We start from the raw sequence: 22,400 nt of genomic DNA, 5'->3' as shown, positions 1-22,400 counted from the left end.
CTCGGCATCCTTGGGTTCTTCTGCTTTCTCTTGCTGGTCTCTAGGTTTTGGCTGGATTCTTCCTTTCCACCTCCTGCCTCCTGAAATAGTGATTCCCTAAAACTGAGTCTTCCTCTACTCTTTTACCCTCCCTTTGCTTCCTTTTCTACATCTCTCAAGTCACTCTCCCAGCTGTTACGCAGGTAGGTCATCTTCATGTTTAATCTTTAAACTCTCTCTCCAAAGCTTAATTTCTGCGTTACTAGTTGTTTGTATTGCTGAATGAGTCCCCCTCACCCCAGGCTCAGCATCTCGAAAACACAGATCTATTTACTATCTTTCCTGAAATATATACACACACACATACCTTTCCCTTTTTATTTCAAAGGAAGTACTGTTCTTCTGGTTCCTTGACCATATAAAAATATGGGAATAATCACCTTTTTCTTCTGTATCCAGTCTGTTGAGAATTTGTCTTGCTGGGTGTCAGCCGATTGACAGTGACTGATAGGGAACTGATAGGCTGAGAATGCCTGGGCCTGTATTATTACTTGTATTGAGCCACCCCAGACGTTTCCCCAGCTAGAGCCAGAGTTGTGGCTTGACCAGCCCTTGTGGTTCCTATTATGATTGCAAGATGCACCGTAGCAAAAACCATTAGGGAACTTTGAAGAACAAAATTTATTACTCACAGGTACTGGAGGGTACATGGCAATCCTGAGAACCAGACAGCAAGGTCAAGGGTAGAGAGCGGGGGATGACGTGTAAACCCGAGACTCTGTCTTTATTGGCGTCTAAGGGTGGGGTCACTAGGGTTTCTCAGGTTCACTCTTTATTGGCAAATTTAAAACATAAGAGCAGGAATTAGGGTGCAGGAAAGGAAAAGCAGGGTCACTCCAGTAGGTTGTTATCTAGGTCACCCAGTTCTTTCTATGAGGGGAACTTCATGGGCGGGACAGCATTGTTTCTTATCTAGTTGCTTTATTAGCGGCTGTGTCACACAGCTGGCAGTATGTTTATTGAGAATTTGAAATGGGTGCCTCGGCAATCAAAAGCTTAATGTCAGGAACTTACATTACAGTCAGAAAACTCAAAGTCAGGCACTTACACTCAGAACTCTGGTGACACGTTTTCTTTGGCACCTGTCCCTTATTCCACCCCACCTGAACACCCTTCTCTGTTTCTCTGTGCCTGGTACATTGCAGTCATCTCCCAGGATCTATCAAGACCTTGTCTTTTCTTACGATTCCCACCATGACTGCTCCCCACGATCTCTCTGTTTCAGTGCTCTCAGTTACAGGGTGATTATCATTTAACTTCTGGGCAGGTCTTCAGTGTGAATTTAAACCGTAAAAATAGAAAGTTCCGTTGCAGGAAGGGGGACCCCTTCCAGGCCCTGAGAGTGGACTCGTGTCTAACACTTGGAAATGAATTGTCCGAGGAGACACACCTACTGACAAAGCAAAAGACTTTGTTAGAAAGGGACGCCCGGGCGGAGAGCAGCAGGGGAAGAGAACCCTCGTGGCTCGCAGTCTCAGGTTTTCTGGTAATGGGGTGAGTTTCCGGGCTGTCTCTGGCCAATCATCTTGCTTGGCCCATGCTGGGTCTGACTCCGGCTCCTTCCTGGTGGCATGCACATCTCCCAGCCAAGGTGGATTCCAGCGTGAGGGCTTCTGGGAGGTTGGCAGGGCATGTCATCCGTCCCCTCCCTCCTCCTTTCGGCCCCTCCCGAATTCTTCCAGGTTAGTGTAACAAGATGTACTATGGGCTGGTGTGTCCTCCCTCCGTTCTGCCCCTCCTGAATTCTCCCAGTTAGTTGTTTCCGGAGGCAGTGGGATCTCCTGTTGTGAGACAACTCAAGCAGGCATTTGTCCTCATTCCTGGCTAAGGCACGTGGTTTCGGTCAACAGTTCCCTAAGAGTTCCATGAAGAATCTGAAGCCCAAAGGGGAGAAGTAACTTTCTCAAGGAAATATTCCTTCATTCTCTCCTTCCACACGTGCTACCTCCTATAAATACAGGGACAGGCACTCGTGGAGCCCCCTGACACGTTCTCTGCTGCTGCCTCCCGACCTTTTCCTGTATCTCTGTGTGTCCGAATCCCCTTGTCTTCAGTGTGTTCCTGTCAAAACCTGACCCCACTCCACAGGTTCTAGCACAAACCGACTTCCTCTTTGTTCTCTTTCACTGTCTTCCAGGGCCTGAGGGACACCAAACTCATCCTTCTCTGTGCTCTTGTGGCTTTGCAACCCTGTGATGACCACTGTCGTCTTTCTCATACAGCTTAAAGCCGTATGCAGTCAGTGTTTTGTGTTGAATCACTTTGAAATTCAACAATGTGTGCAGACTCTAAGCACTTAATTTTATCAGGAATTTACTACTACTGAGAAATGTTCCTTAGTCATCACTTAAGGTCGATATGCTTTTAAAATTTGATTTGGCCTCTGATTCTTTAGCCTCTTGCCCTGTGTCCAGTCAGCATAGCTTCTAGATCTCTTTGATGTAAAAACCACCTCTAGTGTGTCAATCTTCTACTCAAAACATTTCAGCGACCGTGCTGTTCTCAGGCTAAAATACAAGTTCCTGAGGACCAGTGTTCAAGGCTTTCCCAAGTCGGGCTCCAACCTGATTTCCTCTAGCTCAGCTCAGTGTCATTCTCCCTTGGTCCCATGGTGTGTCATCTCTATTCTTGATTCTTAGCCTTTGTTTTTATTGTCCCCCATCCCTGAAGCACCTCCCTCCTGTTATTTTATGAGTTGTACTCATAATCTGAGATCTAGCTTATCTCCCACAAAGCATTTCCTTCTTTCTCAGTTTATCCTTTCTGAATCTGTGCTTCTCCCATGACGCTATAGTCCTCACTGCCAATAACACGAGCACCACATTAGATAGAGAGATAGATAGGTAGGTAGGTAGGTAGGTAGGTAGGTAGGTAGGTAGATAGATAGATAGATGGATAGATGGATAGATGGATGGGTGGATGGATAGATAAATAGATGAATGGATGAATACATAGATGGATGGATTCACATTATATGTATAATATACATATATATATATAACTTTTTATCATGTTACTTATGACGTGATTATCTTTTTGCCTAAAAGATAAAATAAACTTCCCAAAGGCAAGGAAGATAATTACACTTCTCTACATCCCACAAAGACACTAGTATATCATGCTTTCTACCTGTGCATTCCTTTGAAATAATTAAACGTAGAACATATTGGTAAAGAGACAGGTGTAAAAAAAAAAAAAAAAATAGAGACAGGTGTAATATGTCCCTATCCTAGGAATTTTTCTATATCCCTTGTTCTATAGTCAGACTCTTTTTTAAATTTTTGTTCTTTAAGTTTGCTCCTAAGGTGAAACGTTTTACAAGAAGATATACTTAGAAAAGAAATGTGTCTAAAGGAAAATGAGAGCTCTATGATAATAGGATTGGGTGTAGCCCCTTCACAGCTTCCACTCTTAAACATCCTGTGCCTTATTGTTCTAGTTTAACATTAAGAACAATTCTCAGTTTGTCCATAATGGGTTAGGTTCTGGAGAACAAAGTTCTAATTTAGCACATCAGAGTGTGATTGCAGCGCTTATGTTCTTTGTTGGTAATTAGTACATGTTTTTTGTCCACTCTTGCTCATTAGAAAAACCGTTTGGGGTCTTATACACAGAAAGAACGGGTAGTTCTAGAGATAATAGGATCAGGGGGAAAACACCATTTTCTATTTTATACATCACTAAGAAACTGAAAGGAACATTAATTTCTCTAAAGACCATCCCTGCCTACATAGTTGAACACTGCCATCTATTCAATATATCATTAATCAATCTATTTTGACTGACTTCATTCTGAGCTTCAGTCTCACTGGAAGATCTATAAAATGATTTATAAAATCTGTAAAAATAATGTCAGCATGGAGTCTGTGCACACTCTGTGTTAGCCAGAACCGGGCTCAGCACTTCCGGACCAGAACCTTACTCATGTGACTGGGAGCCTGGAGCCAGCTTTGCCTGAAGTTCGCAAGACTCCGAATGCCTTAAAAGGGAAAGGTAGGATGAAAATAATTAAGCCCAATTTTCTTTCCCTTTTAAATTTTTCGTACTCTTTCTTTGTGTTCACTGTATTGAATTGGTTTCCTTGTTCCGTTTGTTTCAATCATCACGTTAAGCAGACTGTCATTCAGCTTCACTTAACAAAGTGGTATTTCTCTGCACCTTGCTGTTTCATTTGTTCCTGAAAGGGCCTCTCTTCTGCAGGTAGGCTTACTGAAATTCGTGATTGTTGAATATAAAGGACCAGACTGAGAGGTTTAATTAATTTTTTCTCAAAATTATTCAGGTCTTGATTTATCCATGTCACACAAGTTGATTCTGTGAAAATTTCTGTTGACTAAGAGATGAAAGGAGAAAAGTAGAGGATGAAAAGGAAAATGTAACAAAGATGCAGAAAGACATTACACAGAATCAGGAGATAAGGATGTGGAGAGGAAGTAGTTAAGGCAGACATCTACCGCTAACTAATATATTAATAATATCTTAATTAAACAAATGCAATCCACTAGATGTTTAAAACGTTTTAAATAAAAAATTGCAGATATATTCAAAAGTAGACAGAATAACATAATCAACCAACTGTGCTGACCATCTGCCTTCAGTAAGTAGCAGTACCTGGCCAGCTTATTTCTTTTCTGTGGCACCCTTTTCCCACAAACACTGGATTCCTTTAAAACAAATGTAAGACCTGTGTATTTCCTATTGTACCTAAATTAATATTTTAATATTAAAAATTACTTAAAACTATTTTAAGAGATCAGTTCTGATATTATAAAAGAATAAGAAACCAGGTAAAGTTAATTTTAATCTCAATATTATATTGAGATATAATGTATATACAATAACAAGCACTCACTTTTAGTACATATTTGGTTGAGGTTAAACAAATTTATCTACCATGTTATTACCACTAAATCAAGCTGTAGGACATTTCCATCACCACACAAAGTTCCTGTGTAGCCTTTCCTTGTCAATTGACATACCCTATCCCACGCCAATCCCAGGCAATCACTGTTCTGCTTTCTGATCCTTAGATTAGATTTCTTTTTTCTAGAGTTTTATAATAATTGAGTCCCACAGTATGCACTTTTATATCTGGCTTCTTTTGCTCAACATAATATTTTTGAGGTTTATACATGGTATTGTGAAATAGTATCAGTGATTCATCCCTTTTTATTGCATTGCATCCCTATTTAATTCCATTGTATGACAGTATCAAGATTTGCTTTCTCCATTTCATCTGATGGACATTTTTTTCCAGTTTGATTTGAATGAAGTTGCTTTGCTATGAACGTTGATACACAAGTTTCTGTACAGACATATATTTTTATCTCTCTTGGGTAAATAGCTAGGAGTAAAATTGCTCAGCTACATTTTAAGCGTGTATTTACCTATATAATAAACTGCAAAACGGTCTTCCAAAGTGGTTGTATCATTTTACATTCCCACCAGCAGTGTAAGAGAGTTACAGCTACCTCACATCCTTGCCAAGGTTACTATAATCAGTTGTTTTAATGGTGTCATGGCATCTAATTGTGGTTCTAATTTACATTTTCCTAGTAACTAACGTTGTTGAGCATCTTCTTCATAGGACTACTGGACTCCTCAAACTTTGATCACCACTTCCTCAATTTAGTAAGGCAACCAAGCTGTGCTTGACTTCCCCTTCCTGTGCCCACTTTGCAGAAACGTCATCCAAACCAAGAGCTCAGATACAGGTTTCTCTTCTCTTCTCGGTTTCCCTTCTCTGTCATCACAGTCCTACACTACTTATCCAATTCCTCAAAATAGTTATTTCATTTATTATATTTTCTTGGGGTTTTGGGGGCATGGGGGGTGCCAGGGTATAGGTTATACTCCATCCCTGTACCCTGTCATGGCTAAAAGTGGAAATCCAAGTTAGTTTTCGAGAAAGAATTTTCTAGATTTTTTTTAGTTTATCAAGGGTCAGCCCAGAAAATGCCAGTCATATATGGTGGGAAAACCTTTCAACTTATTACATCTAGGCTCACTCTCTGATATTAAGAGACTACAACACCAAGAAAGAAAAGGAAGACATGACCCCTTGCTGAGTCTGAGGAATTCTGCAAAACAAGAATGACGGTGGAAGGAAGGAAAGTGAAGCAGTCTAATAGGTGCCTCCCAACTTTCTCTCTTGGAGTTTCAGCCCAGAGAATGAGGACTGTATTTATGAGAAGGACATGTGTACCAAGACAGGCAGCTATTTCATATGCAGCCCTCTGCCAGCATCATAGCAAACTTAGCAGTTCAGCCTGGTCAATCGGAGGAAAACCTTGGAAATTCCGTTCTGGTGTGGTATAGATAGGACCCCGGACAGCTGAAGAATGTGTCAGTGGTTCTGACCTGAGGGCTGCAGCACCCCAGGGCTGAATGTGCATCGCAGTCAGACGTCAGAGAAGGCTGCGCTGTCAGCGGGAGGTTGGATGAGGCTGAGTTAAACAGAAATGTCTACCAACTTTAATTGGTCAAGGAGTAACAAATGGTATGCATGCCAGTGGCGAGCCTAATTCTAAATGTCAGCTGGGCTAGGAGCACCCAGATGGGTAAGGAGCCCTGCCCCATAGGTCAAGGGAGATAGACTAAGTCATGTTTTGAGATGCAGAATGTTTCTTCTCTTCCTTAGTTTACTGAAGCCATACCCCTCTCCACTGTGTGTGTGTGTGTGTGTTTGTTTAAAGAAAGAGTGGGAGAGGAAGGCTAATGGAAAGGCTGACTTATACAAAAGAGATTGAACAGTACTTGAATTACATTTAATTTTGCATTTCTCTTTATATGTACATGTATAAACAACTGCCGGGGGAGAGACAGGGGATGTGGTTTGTGAATTTCTAATGATTTGTGAGATTTACAGATTTAGAATGTTCCTTTGCTTTCTAAGAGCTATTGAGCCAGGAGATAGGCAATGTAGTTTTTCCACCTTAATCTCACTTCTAGAGGGTAAGAGATATTTTGGAGCAGCAAATGCTAGAAATTTACTGCCTAAAACCAGGAATGAGGCCACGACTAGAGAGAGATGAATAGATGCCATCTGAGACAAATGACGAACACTTGCTAGTTCACCCTTGTTCTTACGTGAGACAGAAGCCAGTAGCCATGAGTCAGCTATTGTTTCTTCAAATGCACCTTCTCCCTGCCCTGGGAAGACTAAATGGCTTCCCAGGGATGGAGGAGACCCTGTTTGGGAGATGGGTGATGTCTTAAAGAAGAAAATGAAGAAATGGGAGATTCTGAGGCTCAGCCAATTTTCTTTAGCTTTTTTTTTTCCTTTAGAAAATGGGATAGAGGGAATGTAAGAAGGTGAAAGTTATGTTACAGTGTGGAAAAGACTGTTGATCATAGATTCATTTAAAATCACATGCATTAGCAATTATGTCAACAAATCTTCTTAGTTTTGTAATCTAATCTTTCTGTGGACTGTCATTATAAGAAATTGATTTTTACCATTCTGTTAAAATATGTATATATATATTATCTCAGCATCATACTAAGTATATCTCCTTCATCTCCTACCTCCTTCCTCCACTATCAAATACTTAACGATGTAACAAAATAATATTTTATGTGCTGGAGACCATTTAACCATGTAAACACATATTCCAAATATATATCATGTTTGTGGGTCTGTATTTTTATTCAGTAGGTATTTCAAATGAGTACAATTTTAAAATATATTGTGAGAATGGGGTTAAGATTTTTTTAATGCATTCACAGCTACTCTATCCTAGCACCACAATTTTCTTTACTCTGGTTACCTGGCTAGTATTTATTCACATACACATTTTGTACCTACTTATAATCAGAACATACAGTTTTCTATACCACTTTCTCTATATTGTGACTTAGTTATTACTTTATTGGCTACTTAATATACCGTGGAGTTAATATACAAACATTTTCTTAGATGCCCTGCTGTGGAATACACACATAGTTTCTGTTATTCACTAGTATTATGAATAATGCTACAATGAACATTTTCCTAATTTTGAATTGTTTCTTTGGGATAATTTGTGAGTGGGATTACTAGGTCCAAAGATATGAATATATTTAAGAACCCTAAATACAGGTGTGGGTGAGATAGGTGATTCAGTGGGTTCTACATATGTATAGCACCACCAAAATATATGAGTTTATCCATTGTTTTCCTAGTAGTCTCATCTGCATTTTATTATTTATAATTGTAGCTAATGCGATCTGTGTCATTTTTTAAATTTTGGATTTGTTTGATTGCTATTGAGATTTTTAAATTTACATATTGCTTACTGTTTGAGAATTACTGTGGTTTTAATTAGGAAAATCACCTAAGTATCAGGCAAACATAGTTTCTGATCCCAGCTCAGGCCACTTCTTGTTGTGTATTAAGTAAATTAGCCTCTCAAAAGAAAAATCATTTCTTCATTTGTAAACTAGTGACGATGATATCTTCTTCCCAAGGTTGTTGAGACGATCAGATGAGTAATCAATGCCTGGTGTGTTAGTGCCATAAAGGAAATAATTAATTCTCCTTCCCTCTGCCTGTACCTCCCTCATCTCACCTACCAATCCTCCTGCCCCGACTTCTTGTATGGATTAAGCATCCAGGTTCTTTTGGTACAAATTTTCATAGAACCCGATTTCTCGTTCCAGAGTTTACAGGGGCTAGTTGTCAGGTTCTTCTAGAGAACCAATTTCTATCGTGCCAGCAAATGCTGGATTCTGCAACAAATCACTGAGGTCAAATCTGTTGGATCCCATGAATTCCCTAAGTATTCATACAAACAAATGGGAAATACATTCGAAATAATTTTTTTTCCAGAAATTACTCATTTTAGAATGTTGTGTGGAGTCCAGTTTCTCTTTTAAATGACTTATCCAAGTTTTCTTCCATTAGGTTGCTCACAGGTATTTTTGATTCGTTTATTTGCTCCTACCTTTTGGTTTCAAATAATGCTTCTGCTTCATCTGCTCTCTGCTGCATGTCAAGAACAAGCTTATTCTGTAGTAACAAGTGTGGTTTGTCAAGCAGCTGTAACACAAGATCATTGCTGGAAGTTGCATATCTGGATGATACTGTCATTTGGGTTTTGTCTGTCTTACATCCAGTGTCTGTCTGTATTCTAGGCATTATTGTTCATCTGTTGCCTGGAATTGGTTTCTATCTTGCAAGCCTCTGTAGCAGAAGCTGCCTTTTTAAGCAATCATGCTTCTCTTTAAAGCCAAAATAATTCCTAATATGTTGTAAGGTCTCAGAACATAGAGCGGGGCGGGGGCCACTCCTTTAGCAAGCATACAGTTTCTCAACTGGAAAAGCATTGAAAATAAAAACTTCTATCCTCTTTCATGAGGGCAAGGAGATTCCAGGGCTACTGAAAGATTTTCCAGTCTCTCACCTTCATGATGAGAAATTGAACCAAGTAAGATGTATTCTAAGCAGTTTCACTTCAGGAGTTTACAAGAGAAAAAGTGGGAGGAGAGAGAAGAAGAGGAAGGGAAAAAATCCTCTGCAATCTTTCCAACCTCAGCAACTGTATTTCTCATCCTTTGGAGAATGCCACAGGCTCCTTTAGAGTTTTTCTTATATAAGCTATGTGTCATAGACAAGGTTTCTTCATTTTTGCATTACTAAACCTGCTTTTCCCCCATCTCCATGCTTTCTCTCCTCATTTTTACATGTTACAAATGAGTGCTGGCCTCCATTCCTCTCTGAATAGATGCACTAATTCCAACCTCTGCCTAGAGTTCAAAGCCCTTTTATCCACACCCTACATCAGCAAAATTATTAAAGTGCTGATGAAGTCAGAGGCAAGAACCACCAGGCCTGAGAGAGGCTCATATGTAACCGTTACGTCCACAGAGGGCATTTGAGGATCAGAGCTGGATATAGACAGAATCACCCGTTTCTCCACGGTTGCTGGGCAGTACACAGTCGCCAGCCTTACCTTCAGTATGGCCACATGGAGAAGTCTTTTATTAAAGATATCAAAATCCAGGAGGTGAAAGCATGTGGAATTAATCACAATTTTTCTACCCCATGCTTGACTTCCTGAAATTGGAAACAGGAAAGGTGATGGTGGCAGCAATTTGGTTGTGCCCGGAGTCCGCAGGGCAGTACAATCGGGAAAGCGCACGTCATGAAATAGGACAGAGACTGACATGTCCATACCACATGCCACACGCACCTCTCCCTGCACAGAGAGGGCACTGGACTGGTCTACACGAATCACTTTTTTTTTCCAATTGTATGAGGTTTTTTTTAAGTTTTTTTAATTTTTATTTTTATTGAATATAGTTGATTTACAATGATTCAGGTGTACAGCAAAGTGATTCAGTTATATATATATATATATATATATATATACACACACACATATATGTATGTAACTTCAGATTCTTTTCCATTATAGGTTATTACAAGATATTGAGTAGAGTTCCCTGTGCCATACAGTAGGTCCTTGTTTATCTACTTTATATATGGTAATGTGTATCTGTTAGTCCTAAATTCCCAATTTATCCCTCCCCCACCTTTGTTTTGGTAACCATACGTTTGTTTCCTATGTCTGTGAGTCCGCTTCTGTTTTGTAAATAAGTATATTACTCAGTCATAAAAAAGAATGAAATAATGCCATTTGCAGCAACATGGATGGACCCAGAGATGATCGTACTAAGTGAAGTAAGTTAGACAGACAAAGACAAATCCCACATGACATCCCATATATGCGGAATCTGAAAAAATGATACAGATGAACTTACACCAGTTATTTTCAGGTCTTGGGCAGGCCCCTCAACCTTGTGAAGCCAGGATGAGATGACGTGTGTAGAGGAGCTTGGGAATAGGTTCAGCTTCTATACAATTATTGGAGTGGGTGCTTTTGTTTGCACCGCTGTGCCGTGGACTGATTTACAGCCCTTTAAATCTGTAAAAGGATGTTCTGCCTTTTCCTTTGTGCATGTTCTGTTCCCTCACATTATTGTAGGCCCGATATAAGGCAGCTTTCAGAACATGCCGTTCTGCCTCACAGCTTCCTGTGTTTGAACATGCTGCCTGAATAACACCCTTCTCCTCCCTGACCCCCGCTTCGCCGGCATATCTCACTCTTCTCCTCAACATTCAAGGCTCCGCTTGAAGACCCTCTGCTCGGTGACGCCACCCCTGTACCCTGTCTGCATCGTGAACACAGTGACTTAGTCCTCAAGGTTGATGAGGGTCCAATGTGGCCTTTCCCACTTGAGTAGACTTGGGTTTTTTGAAGGCAGGACCAAGTCCTATTCATTTTTTCAACCCAATATCTGGTTCATGTTATTCACTCAGTAAATATTGATCAAAATGGTGAGTGAATGTCAAGTACTTGTTGCCATGAAATAAATTGTACTAGTCAGGTGAGTGGTTCTTCGCTAATTCGCTATGAAACTTGTGAAGGAAACTCAACACTTAGCTTTCTATATGTGTTTTAAATATATGTGCCTTATGTGCATATTTTAATGGGGAAGCTTATAAAGTACTCCCAGTTATTGGAAGTATCAACCTGAGAACATGTGACCATATGACAGAGTCTGCGAGATGTGGCACCTCGTGGAAAAGTAGGGTACACAGGTCATTGTTTCCCCAGTAACAGCCGTGGATCACTCCTGCAGCAGGATGCCAACAGGTCTTGTGGAATGAAAGGGTTTCTTTTTTTTAATATGTTTATTTATTTATTTATGGCTGTGTTGGGTCTTCATTTCTGTGCGAGGGCTTTCTCTAGTTGCGGCGAGCGGGGGCCACTCTTCATCGCGGTGCGCGGACCTCTCACTATCGCAGCCTCTCTTGTTGCGGAGCACAGGCTCCAGACGTGCAGGCCCAGCAGTTGTGGCCCACGGGCCTAGTTGCTCCGCGGCATGTGGGATCCTCCCAGACCAGGGCTCGAACCCATGTCCCCTGCATTGGCAGGCAGACTCTCAACCACTGCGCCACCAGGGAAGCCCCAAAAGGGTTTCTTGATGAAGTCCATTTGGGGAAAGTCTGGGATAAATCTCCATTTATGAAATCTATCATTTAATTAAAATGCCATTTCACAATCAAGTGATCCAAGTATCCTACTTCTTCTTTTATCTTGTTTTAGATTTATTTACTCCTTCTTTATTTGTTTGGTTTTCAGCTTTTGTGGTGACATGGCATCTGGTTTTTTTCTACAAGGAAAGTTCAGCACACAGCACAGTCCTTGATATATTGGATTGGTTTGATGATCCTACCTGGAACAGGTACATAAAAGCTTCAATGTTTGCTTACCCATCCTTTGAATCATACCTAGGGATCTATATCCATGTCTGCTTTTCTTGTTGTTGACTGAGGATGAGATTTGTTCTGGAGAGTAAAATTCACGTGTCAGAGATGACCTTTGTCTTTTCTACTTAGCGTATGTGTTTATAGTATGACCTACAAGACTCCCCAAGACCCTTCATTTCCTTTGTTATGGAGTTAATACAAATTAAGAATACATTCATGCCAGTAGAGAAAGGAAATTCCATGCTCATATGGTTCTGAAACTGATAAGATTTAATATACAACTCTATGGAGCTCAAGTATATGAAATATGACAGATCCCCTGGTATGTTTATAAATATAGTATCTGTAGCTCAAAAGTCTAACAGAAGGATGTAAACTTTTTTTTCCAAAATTAGTTCAGTCTTAGACAAAATTGAGTACCAAATTATGAACTAAATGGGAATTAATTAATGATCCTTTGATCCGCTTAGGTTTTGTGACAAGTACTCCCTTGGTATAATATATAATGACATAAATATGACATAAAACCAAAAAGAAATACAGTATTTGAAAGTTTCATTGTTTAATGAATACTCTTGAAGGGAATATTCTGAAATTAGATTCTCATGAGATATAAGCCTTGTAGCTCGTGATTTAATTCAATTCAGACTGCTTTGATGAGTACTCTGTGTGTGTGTGTGTGTGTATGTGTGTGTGTGTGTGTGTGTGGTATTTTATCACTAACAGATACTTTATTACAAGATTCATTGCTTTATTGTATTCCACTTTCAAAATATTGTTGGGAATGTGGTAGACTTGTTGAAATTCTGGTATGTATTTAGAAAAGTGTCCGATGTATATAAATTGTATTTTCAAAAGTAAAACTTTATAACAGCTCCCCTGCCCACCCCCTTCCCCCCAAAAAGTCTGCTGAAAACCACATTTGAGAAGTAGCACAGACCTGAGACTTAATCAGATATAAGACCTAGCTCTACTCCTTAACCCATAACCTTGGAAAAACATGTTATGCTTCCTTAGAAAGGGGGAGGGAGGGAGAGAAGAAGGGAGAAAATAAATTCACAATTGCAGTGCACCAAATACTCCAGGTCACCTTTATTCTTAATGAGGTATCAAGTAATTAATCGATGTGTTTCCAGGAGTCTCCAGAGAATTTCACTCCTACATTCTGTGACAGTCTGAAATCCATAATTAGAGTTTAACCTCCCTGATTTAAGGCAGAAGTTGCGACTGGTCCCCTGAATGTTAGGGCTATCTTAGGTTGTTTATTTTATAGTTTTGGTGGGGTTTTTTTGGCCTACACAAAATTGATACACATGTGTTTAAAAAATTGCCAAATCAAAAACATCAGGAGAGTTCACATTCAAATCTGGGCTTCCAGTCTTCTTTTCCTCTGGAAATTGCACTACAAGTAAACTAGTTACTCATCTGCCACAATTCTAGTCGTCATACAAATTACCTCCCTCGTCTTAACCTCTCCACGTCGAATCCATCAAGTCCTCCAAAGCCTTGCTGGGACCCAGTGGTTCTCAACCCTCGCTGTGCAAAGGTCATTTTCTGAGAGCTCAGGCTGCAGCCAGAAAATTAAGCCAATAGCTCTGAGGGTGGATCTGGGGTTCAGAACTGTAGAAAGCTCTTCAGATGATTCTGATGTGCAGCTGAGGCTCCGAACCCCTGACCTAACATCTTCATGTCTCCGTGTCAAAGGCCATGCCCCCAGTCCAAGTCACATTCACCACTTTCTGGTCTCAACCGTCTTCCACTGTCATCCCTAAATCACCTTCTCATTTCTATTCTTGTCCCTGTTCAATCTCATCTTCACCCAACTGCCAGAGTCATTGTTTATGAATAGAAACATATCTGGTCAATGCCTGGCTTAAAGCTCTTCAATAACAATAGCAGTAATGATATCAACTGATGATGATCATTGATACCTTGGTTGAATAAAGAATCTGAGTTGAGGCTTTGTTGAAGGATCAAGTCATTGAGACATTAAGTATCAGAAGCAAATGGGGGAGAGGGCACAAAAGGTGTGACTGAAGGTACCAAGGAAATTTTATTCCATTTCCACAGGGGGCCTGTTGCCTAATATGACAATACCTTCCCCTTGCCTGCTCCTCCAGGTAGTGATACTTAGGCCAGAAGCATTGCTGACTTCTACAGATTGCCATCCAGTCCGTGTCCTGATGTCACACTACTATTAGGAGCGAAGGGATTTTATAGTTTGGTAGTGACATTATTATAAGATTAATGTTCGAGCACAGCTACCAAAGTTTATTAAATGTCACTCCTTCGTAGTTGCATGATTCACCCAGCAAAATAAGTTGATGCTAGTAAATTTTTAGGCAGAATAACTGAATTAGGGATGTGTGTTTGTCAGGGTTGGTAGTTAAACCTGGGATCATATCTCTTGCCTGTCTGACATATAGTTCCTCCTTTTCACCAACACAAAACGTAAATCCAATTATTTATTTGAGCTGCAGTGGAGACTTTGTTTCTCAAAATGGCTGTGTAAGGACTGTATAGACCATAGAGGTAGTTACTGAAGTCTTTCCTTTAGACTCCAACCACCCATAACTGGAGACGGTGCGCTTCCCATTGGAAGGGAAGAAGATAAGGTGTCATCAGAAAGTTTTCATCAAAGACACCTTCTGACATACTGTGATGTTATTTGATTCAGAGTTTAAAAATAAACCAGTAAATGCAATCTTCTTTGAAGCTGAGTGGAAACTTGGGTCCATGTCAGCACTCCTTATGTACAACATAATCAACTTTATTTCGTACTGGTGACATTTTTTTCCTTCAATATAAAACCATCAGTGTTTCACAGTTGACATTATAAAAAGTTCAAGGATCTGTGTTAAAACAAAAATGTGCCTCCGATGTTCAGGTAATGGAGACCAATAAAGATGTTGAAAACTCTCTTACCTAGGTATTAAATTAATGCATGAGGAACAGCTATCTCCTTTACCTTAGGGGACCTAATTTACCCAAATAATATGTGTGGGCAGAGCTATCCTACATTTAAGGAAACAGTTGATATTTTCAGCTCTCTCCTAAATATTTATTTTGGGGGACAATGGAGAACAAAATACACAGAGAGGCACAAGCACATACACACTGAGCATCCCTAGACACAGTTCAGGATAGTGCTTATTGACAAGATGCCTTTGTATTTCCTTTGGGGATCAAGCTGGATTAGCCTTGTGTATAATTCTTCTCTGTGGTGAATAGAGTTGTAATAAGGCCACAGATTCTTCTTATGTCGTTTTAGGAATTTCTTTGAAAGGATTCAGGCAGGGATGTCCGTTATGTTTTAGGGTTCTACGTTAGTATAGACAAAGCTTTTCCAGTAAGATAAATCCATTTTTCTAAATTCTTTATATCACTGAGTGCCTGGGATCTGGACAGAGGAAGATTAAACATCTCTCTAAAATCTACCATATTGCCACCACGTGAAACAGCTATTGAGAGGGAAATTAATAGTGTCTGAAATGAACCTTGGGTTAAGCATACTTCACTTTGCATTTTCTACTATTTTTTTCACTTGCCATTAACTCCCTTTAATCAGAGAGGTTCCCTAAATTAATTAGGATTAATTTTTCAAATCTAATATAAAAGATAAATATATCCTATATTTATTATAGGGCAGGAACAATATGGACGCTGAGTTGATTGTGAAGATCTGTGTTATGTTATAGTAATATATCAAATGGCTCCAAAAATATACATGTTTGTCATAGACATTTACTATTGTATCAGACTTTTTCTTATTCCCATCATTATTCTAGCACTTTGTGTTGACTTTTAAGAGTGAACATTTTGGAACAAAAGATACATTCTTCCAGGATCCTCCATGCTTGAACAATATTAGACTTTAGAAAATATTTGTGAAATGAATGATGAATAATTCAAATGCATTTTAATCTTAGACACAAGCAGATGAAATTATACCAAAACTAGGAACTGACTTAGCCAATGAACTAAATATATAAAATAATGACCAATAAAAATGGTAATTCATCAGATCAGATATTATATCTGGGATGCTCTGTGGAATCAGAGAGATGGGCATCATTTTTAAAGGATTTGGACAAACTCAATGGGCCAGCAAATCTAATATTTTGGTGAGCAGCTCACCCTGATTTCATTAAGGCGTGGCTCTTCACTTCCCTCTTCTCCTTCACCAGTATTTTCATCTTTAAAATCTTTTTTTTTTTAACCTGTCATGTTAAGGGGACATTCTAGTCTAAAGACTCCTGATTGAGGTGCCTTATCTTTAAAAACTTTGCTAGGGGCTTGTGGGACATTAAGAGGTAAAACAATATAAGCATTTCTGCACTTGTGAATAATTGAACAGAGTCTAATGTTGTCTGATCAGGTAATAATGCTACCCAAGTAAACTCTCTAGGAAGTACTAGAATCATTCTTATGCCTCCATCTACTTATCTATTAAATCTCTGACTTTTCTTGGCAAAGCTCAAAGCCAATTAAAGCCCCATATGCTTTACATTGCTTCGCTTTTGCATTTTAGGAAAAGAGTAGATGGTCCCAATGGATGTGATGATGTTATCAGCCAACAGTAATATAAGCCCTTCATACATAAAATTATGTTTCTCGGAAGAATGTGAAATTTCACTTTGAAGTTATATTGCATTCTTAGTATCACAACATACTGTGCCTCAGGGATAAATAATTTCATATATTTAGGATCCCTAAATTATATTCCTATATTGGAGAGATATTTAAAACAAATTATTTTACTTTATCTGAATATTAATAATATGATCAATGATAACTTTGATTACAAGTATTCTGAAATTGGGAACTTTCCCATATTTAACTTAGCCATCTTAATGTTCAAACATATTTCTCTTTATATTGTTAATTTTTTTTCTTTAAACATTTTCATTCTCTACTGTTCACTTGTTTGTATTGATGTGTCTGTACTCTGCTTTTTTTACCCAAAAAAAAAAAATACTTTAGATAGATTATAAAAAGAATAAAACCTAATAATTATCAACAAAATAGAAAATTAAGGCAGAACAAATATAAATAAAACTGTAGAATCAACTGAGAAATCAATATCAGTCACAGTTAGGCAGACCCTAGGGACCAACAGTTGCTGCTCTTGGTCATCAGACATGACTCTGGGTTTACTGGGGGCTAAATCAAAATTTTGTTGGGCAATTCTGCTATCTGAAAAAGGTATATTTGCCTAACATTAAAATACTCATTCTGTAAAAAGAGAAATTACACATCTGATAGGAATGGAGGGGCAAAGAGTGCTTATGATACTATGGGAACACTGGACTAATATTTGAGGATTACTGATGTAAGAATGAGATACAGCTGTCCTGAACCATGTGTGTCTATCATCAGCCCCTTTTTATTTATGTTTGTAGCCATGCTTCAGCTGATGGTTGAAAGAAAACTATTGAAGTCAGAATTTTATGTATTTTATTCCATTGGCCTTTGAACCTCTCTGTGCTCAGAGGTCTTGATTTTGTTTTCTGTTCTCTACCACTATCAACACTAAATATTAAATGATGTTTTATGAAATCAAGTAGAAGCTATAGTTGAAAAATTGTTGACTAGGGTCTCATAAAAGTGGAGTTAGTTTTATTGAGTTAAATCCTGTAGTTTATTTCCCTTGGCATAAAATTACGTGTTTGCCTAACACTGTTTTTATTTATGATATTGGCTACTACTAGATATGTGTATTTTTTTTTAACATCTTTATTGGAGCATAGTTGCTTTACAATGTTTTGTTAGTTTCTGCTGTATAACAAAGTGAATCAGCTATATGCATACATATATCCCCGTATCCCCTCCCTCTTGCATCTCACTCCCACCCTCCCTATTCCACCCCTCTAGGTGGTCACAAAGCACTGAGCTGATCTCCCTGTGCTATGCAGCTGCTTCCCACTAGCTATCTATTTTACATTTGGTAGTGTATGCTATGTGTATTTTTAATTTGTTACTCTTTGAGCTTTTGGGGGGGGGGGAAAGACAAGTCTTTATATTTTCTTTGACTGAGACCATTGAACAAAGAGAAGTAAAGTGCTACTTATTTTCCTAGGCAGCAACTTGTTGGATTCATGGCACAAGCTTTATATCATTGTCCTAATCTTGAAATCTACCCCATTTTAAATCTTCTATCAAATCCTTTGCAATATGAAAATTGTTGTGATTAATCCTCATAAAAGCATGACACACAATTTAATCATTTTAAAAAGTAAAAAAGGGGATCATATTTTGCAAGCATCATTCTATAAGATAAAAAGGGAGTTGGGAATGCCTACACATGGATTCTGGCCTTAAAAGATTGAAGACTCATTTTCATTTTGGAAAACCAGTAGAGATAGATCTATAAAAAAAGATGAGTCATTAATTTAAAAAAGCTTCTCCTCCTGGTAAATTACTTAATTATATATTAACATATAGCTTATTTCCAAGTACCACATTATAAACTACACACAGTTTCAAACAGTGGTGGCAAATAGAAGCAAGTAATGAGTGGCCAAAATCTCAACTTAATGTTCGTCTTCCACGAGTTAACCTATGACTTTGAGCATATTCTTAACTTCTGGTTGCAGTACATTTATTTCCTGTTTAGAAAAAAAAGATAAAGACATTTGAGAGCCTGTCTCAGAGTTGTAAATAAAATATCACCATGGTGGTTCTGAAAGCTATCCTTCTGGGACGTTTTTTCAACTAATAAAAACCATTTTAATCTAAACTGATTATGTACAGTGCAAAACAATTAACACAATTGAGTTTCCCCTTTAATGTGCTGGACCATCTCACATTTACAAGGCACTGTCATGGTCCAGTCCCTGTGTGAGTGCCCGAACACATATGTTTACTTCAGAATCTCTTATTTAATCTTCAGAGTAGCCCTGTGAGATAAGTAATATCCTCACTTTACATGAAACAAAGAAAAATGGGTTACAGAAAAATTATGTCATGAGTCATTCCTGTCTAATTACTAAGAAGGATAAACTGTGATAACCGGAACTTTTCCTCTCTTAATGCAAAACCCTTTTCCTCTAAATCAGTGCTTCTCAATCAGGGTGATTTTGTCCCATAGGGGAACATCGGGCAATGTCTGGAACCATGTGTGGTTTTCATAACTGAGAGGGGAACTCAGTTGGTTTCACGACTGAGTTTCTATGCAAGCTCGTATAAGCTACTCTCTTCCATGCGTCCTACGTATGCTCCACATTCCAGTGTCTTACTGTTTCCTCGGAATTATACAAACACTGTGCTTGCACCTACTCATCATTCTGCCTGGAGTACCCTGAACCCCCTTTCCTGACAAATGTGTATTCATCTTCAAGACCCAGATGAAATCTCACCAGAATGCTGATGTCTTTCCCCATGCCCTGCTCATCTTCTCCCCAGGCAGAGTTAAGTTCACCACGTTCTTTCCCCAACCCCTCCCTTCATGGTTACCCAGCACTTATGGCTCTGTATTGCAACTTGTTGATTTCCTTGATTGTTTACCCCTGAGACTGAGTTCCTTGAGGACTGGCACCCCCATCGTATTCATCATAGTATTCCTTAATGGCAGTGCAAAACAGTCACTAAAAAAATGCTTTATTGTGTATTGAATAAATGCTAAGTGATCCATGAATCCCTCTTGATTTATCGTTCCCTTGCAGCTAGGGAAATGATGGAATAAATTAATTTGCCCAAGCATCCAAAAAGATTAGCAGTGAGTTTCATTAACTTGAGCTTTCACACTCTCACCCTTTTCTAGTTGGAAAAAAGTCCAAATAGAGAAAAATGTAATGTTTTAGAAGGTGACTCCTAAAACTTTAACACCTTTAAAAGATGTAGTGTCATTCAAATTCCTCTACTTATTAATATAAGAACTTAGAAAAAATTTAAGATATTAAAATATTCTCTTAAGAAAAAAAGCTATCACTTAAGGTTAAATGTTGTCCACTCAACAGATTTATATTGATTGCCTAACATGTGCCAGGTTACCTGGAACATTATTTTTTTTTATTAATACTATATTTTAATAATTATAGTAAGTTGGGGGAAAATTAACAAGATGTGAGATGTGTCTTCTAATGCCCTGGAATAATTAATTGATTCACTTTTGCTAAGAAAATATCTACACATTTTATGTTTGATCTATGACTTTAAATTTATTTGTTAATAATTTTCTTTAATGGAAGCTGATGTTACCTGGTAACCCTGGTGCTGGGTTCAGAGGTTATTCATCAGTATTGTTTATGAGTGAGAATATTCCAGAACAATAACTTCATGTAGTACTATCACAGCATCATCTTTCTGAGTAAATTAGATCATACTGATACTTAGATATACTTTAAAAAATCAGTTCACTGCATAGTTAAATCCATTCTAAGTTTCAAACCCTTTAATATAGAATAAGAAACAAATTTGTGGTCTTTGTATCACAAAATTATAAAAAACCTGCCTTTACTAATATAAATGTGACCTATTTTAACTAGGTGCACTCAAGAAATATATACATTAGAGTTTATAATTATATTTTTCTCTCCATCAAATACTACTGTTATCAGTGCATCGTGCCATACTGTTTCACATTAATCCACAAAACTGTCTGCTTCTAAAGTAGTTTCCAGTCTGAAAAAAGGATATACCTCTTTTACTTTCTTTTAATATATTGCAATATTTTTCACTGATCTATTTGCAGAAGGGACTGATATAAGTGTATTAGTGTGTAAGTAATAATGTATATAATTAATGTATAACTCTATGTGTGTGTGTCTGTGTATTTCCCATCAACTTAAACACATTGTTTTGGTTTTTTCCCCCAAATATTTTACCATGCTGGTTTTCAACAAAGATCTAATGACCTTTTCTTTAACTTTATTGAAACTGCATTATCAGTACAATATTTAGTGTTTTAGTTGCTGTCTATTTGAATGCTAAAATTATTCAAGCCTACTAAGCACATTGTGCGTATTTATTTGTACACGTGCTCATCTTCCTTTAAGAGTAACAGTATTTTATGTTGGTGTAGCTATGGTTTTGCAGTACTTCCATATAGTAAGTAGTATAGTTAGTGGATATGGGCATCAGCTTTGCACCCAGCAGCTCTGGATTCAAGACCTGGATTCAAACCTACCAATTGTGTTTCCCTGTTTCTTGACTTATCTTGGCCTCTGCTTTCCCATTCATTCTGCCAATGAGAGCGATCAGGCCCACTTTGTGGAGTGGCTGTTGAGAGGATTCAGTGAGATGAGGTATATAAAAGGAATGCCTGGGCATGGTGAGAGTTCGGAGAATGGTGATTTTAATTTAGACCTCACCAAGGCCCTTAATAGTTCAATTTTATGTCAAAGGGAGGGACAAAGGGAAAAAGTGATGTCCCCAGAGACTATGAAGTGTCTAACCCCAGGTCACACAGCTTTGATGTTCCAGCTTGAAGGCTTCCCTCCTACATGCCAACATTAGGCCTGACTGATCTTTGCATCCTCTAAGTTCTGACACATAGTAAGCATTCCAGAAACAATGAGTAAGTGAGTTTTAAGAATTCCTGTGAAGAATTAAAGTCATGGATGAGCACATGGAAAGTGAGCCACACTAGTGTAGCAGAAAATAATCTTTTTTGCTGAGACTGTGTTGCTCTCACACCCCATGAGCAAGAATCTTATATTACTTGTTTTTATGTTGCCAGTACTTCAGCGAGGGGCTCGTGTAGACACTCAATACAGCTTTGTTTAATAATTGAATAAATAAATGGATGAACTTGAAAAACTGAGAATTAACTTTTAATTAAAATGTTTTTAATTTTAAAAAGATGTTATATTATTATTATTATTTTACCACTAACATTTTGGAAAGACTGTATGTCTTCAGTAGGTTTTTTGTTTTGTTTTTTTTTTAACATCTTTACTGGAGTATAATTGCTTTACAATGCTGTGTTAGTTTCTGCTTTATAACAAAGTGAATCAGTTATACACATACGTATATCCCCATATCTCTTCCCTCTTGCATCTCCCTCCTTCCCACCCTCCCTATCCCACCCCTCTAGGTGATCACAGAGCAGCGAGCTGATCTCCCTGTGCTATGCGGCTGCTTCCCACTAGCAATCTAGTTTACA

At 38.4% G+C, this 22,400-nt stretch overlaps 1 protein-coding gene across 8 annotated transcripts in view; it reads left to right on the top strand.

Annotated features, from left to right (window-relative positions):
• Positions 1-22,400, top strand: part of CHRM3 (cholinergic receptor muscarinic 3) — a 532,253-nt gene that overhangs the window by 253,230 nt on the left and 256,623 nt on the right. For 7 of the 8 annotated variants that reach the window (XR_014253554.1, XR_014253555.1, XM_082425545.1 and 4 more), the window contains exon 4: positions 12,168-12,270. The exons of the other annotated variant lie outside the window; for it this stretch is intronic. The gene's annotated coding sequence lies outside the window, so the exon portion shown is untranslated. The remainder of the gene's footprint in view (positions 1-12,167; positions 12,271-22,400) is intronic. 8 annotated transcript variants of the gene reach the window in all.

The sequence above is a fragment of the Balaenoptera physalus genome, assembly GCF_965194825.1.
Source record: "Balaenoptera physalus genome assembly, chromosome: 14".
NCBI classification, from domain to species: Eukaryota; Metazoa; Chordata; class Mammalia; order Artiodactyla; family Balaenopteridae; genus Balaenoptera; species Balaenoptera physalus.
The sequence above is the reverse complement of the archived record's forward strand: the minus strand, read 5'-3'. Positions and strand labels throughout refer to the sequence as shown.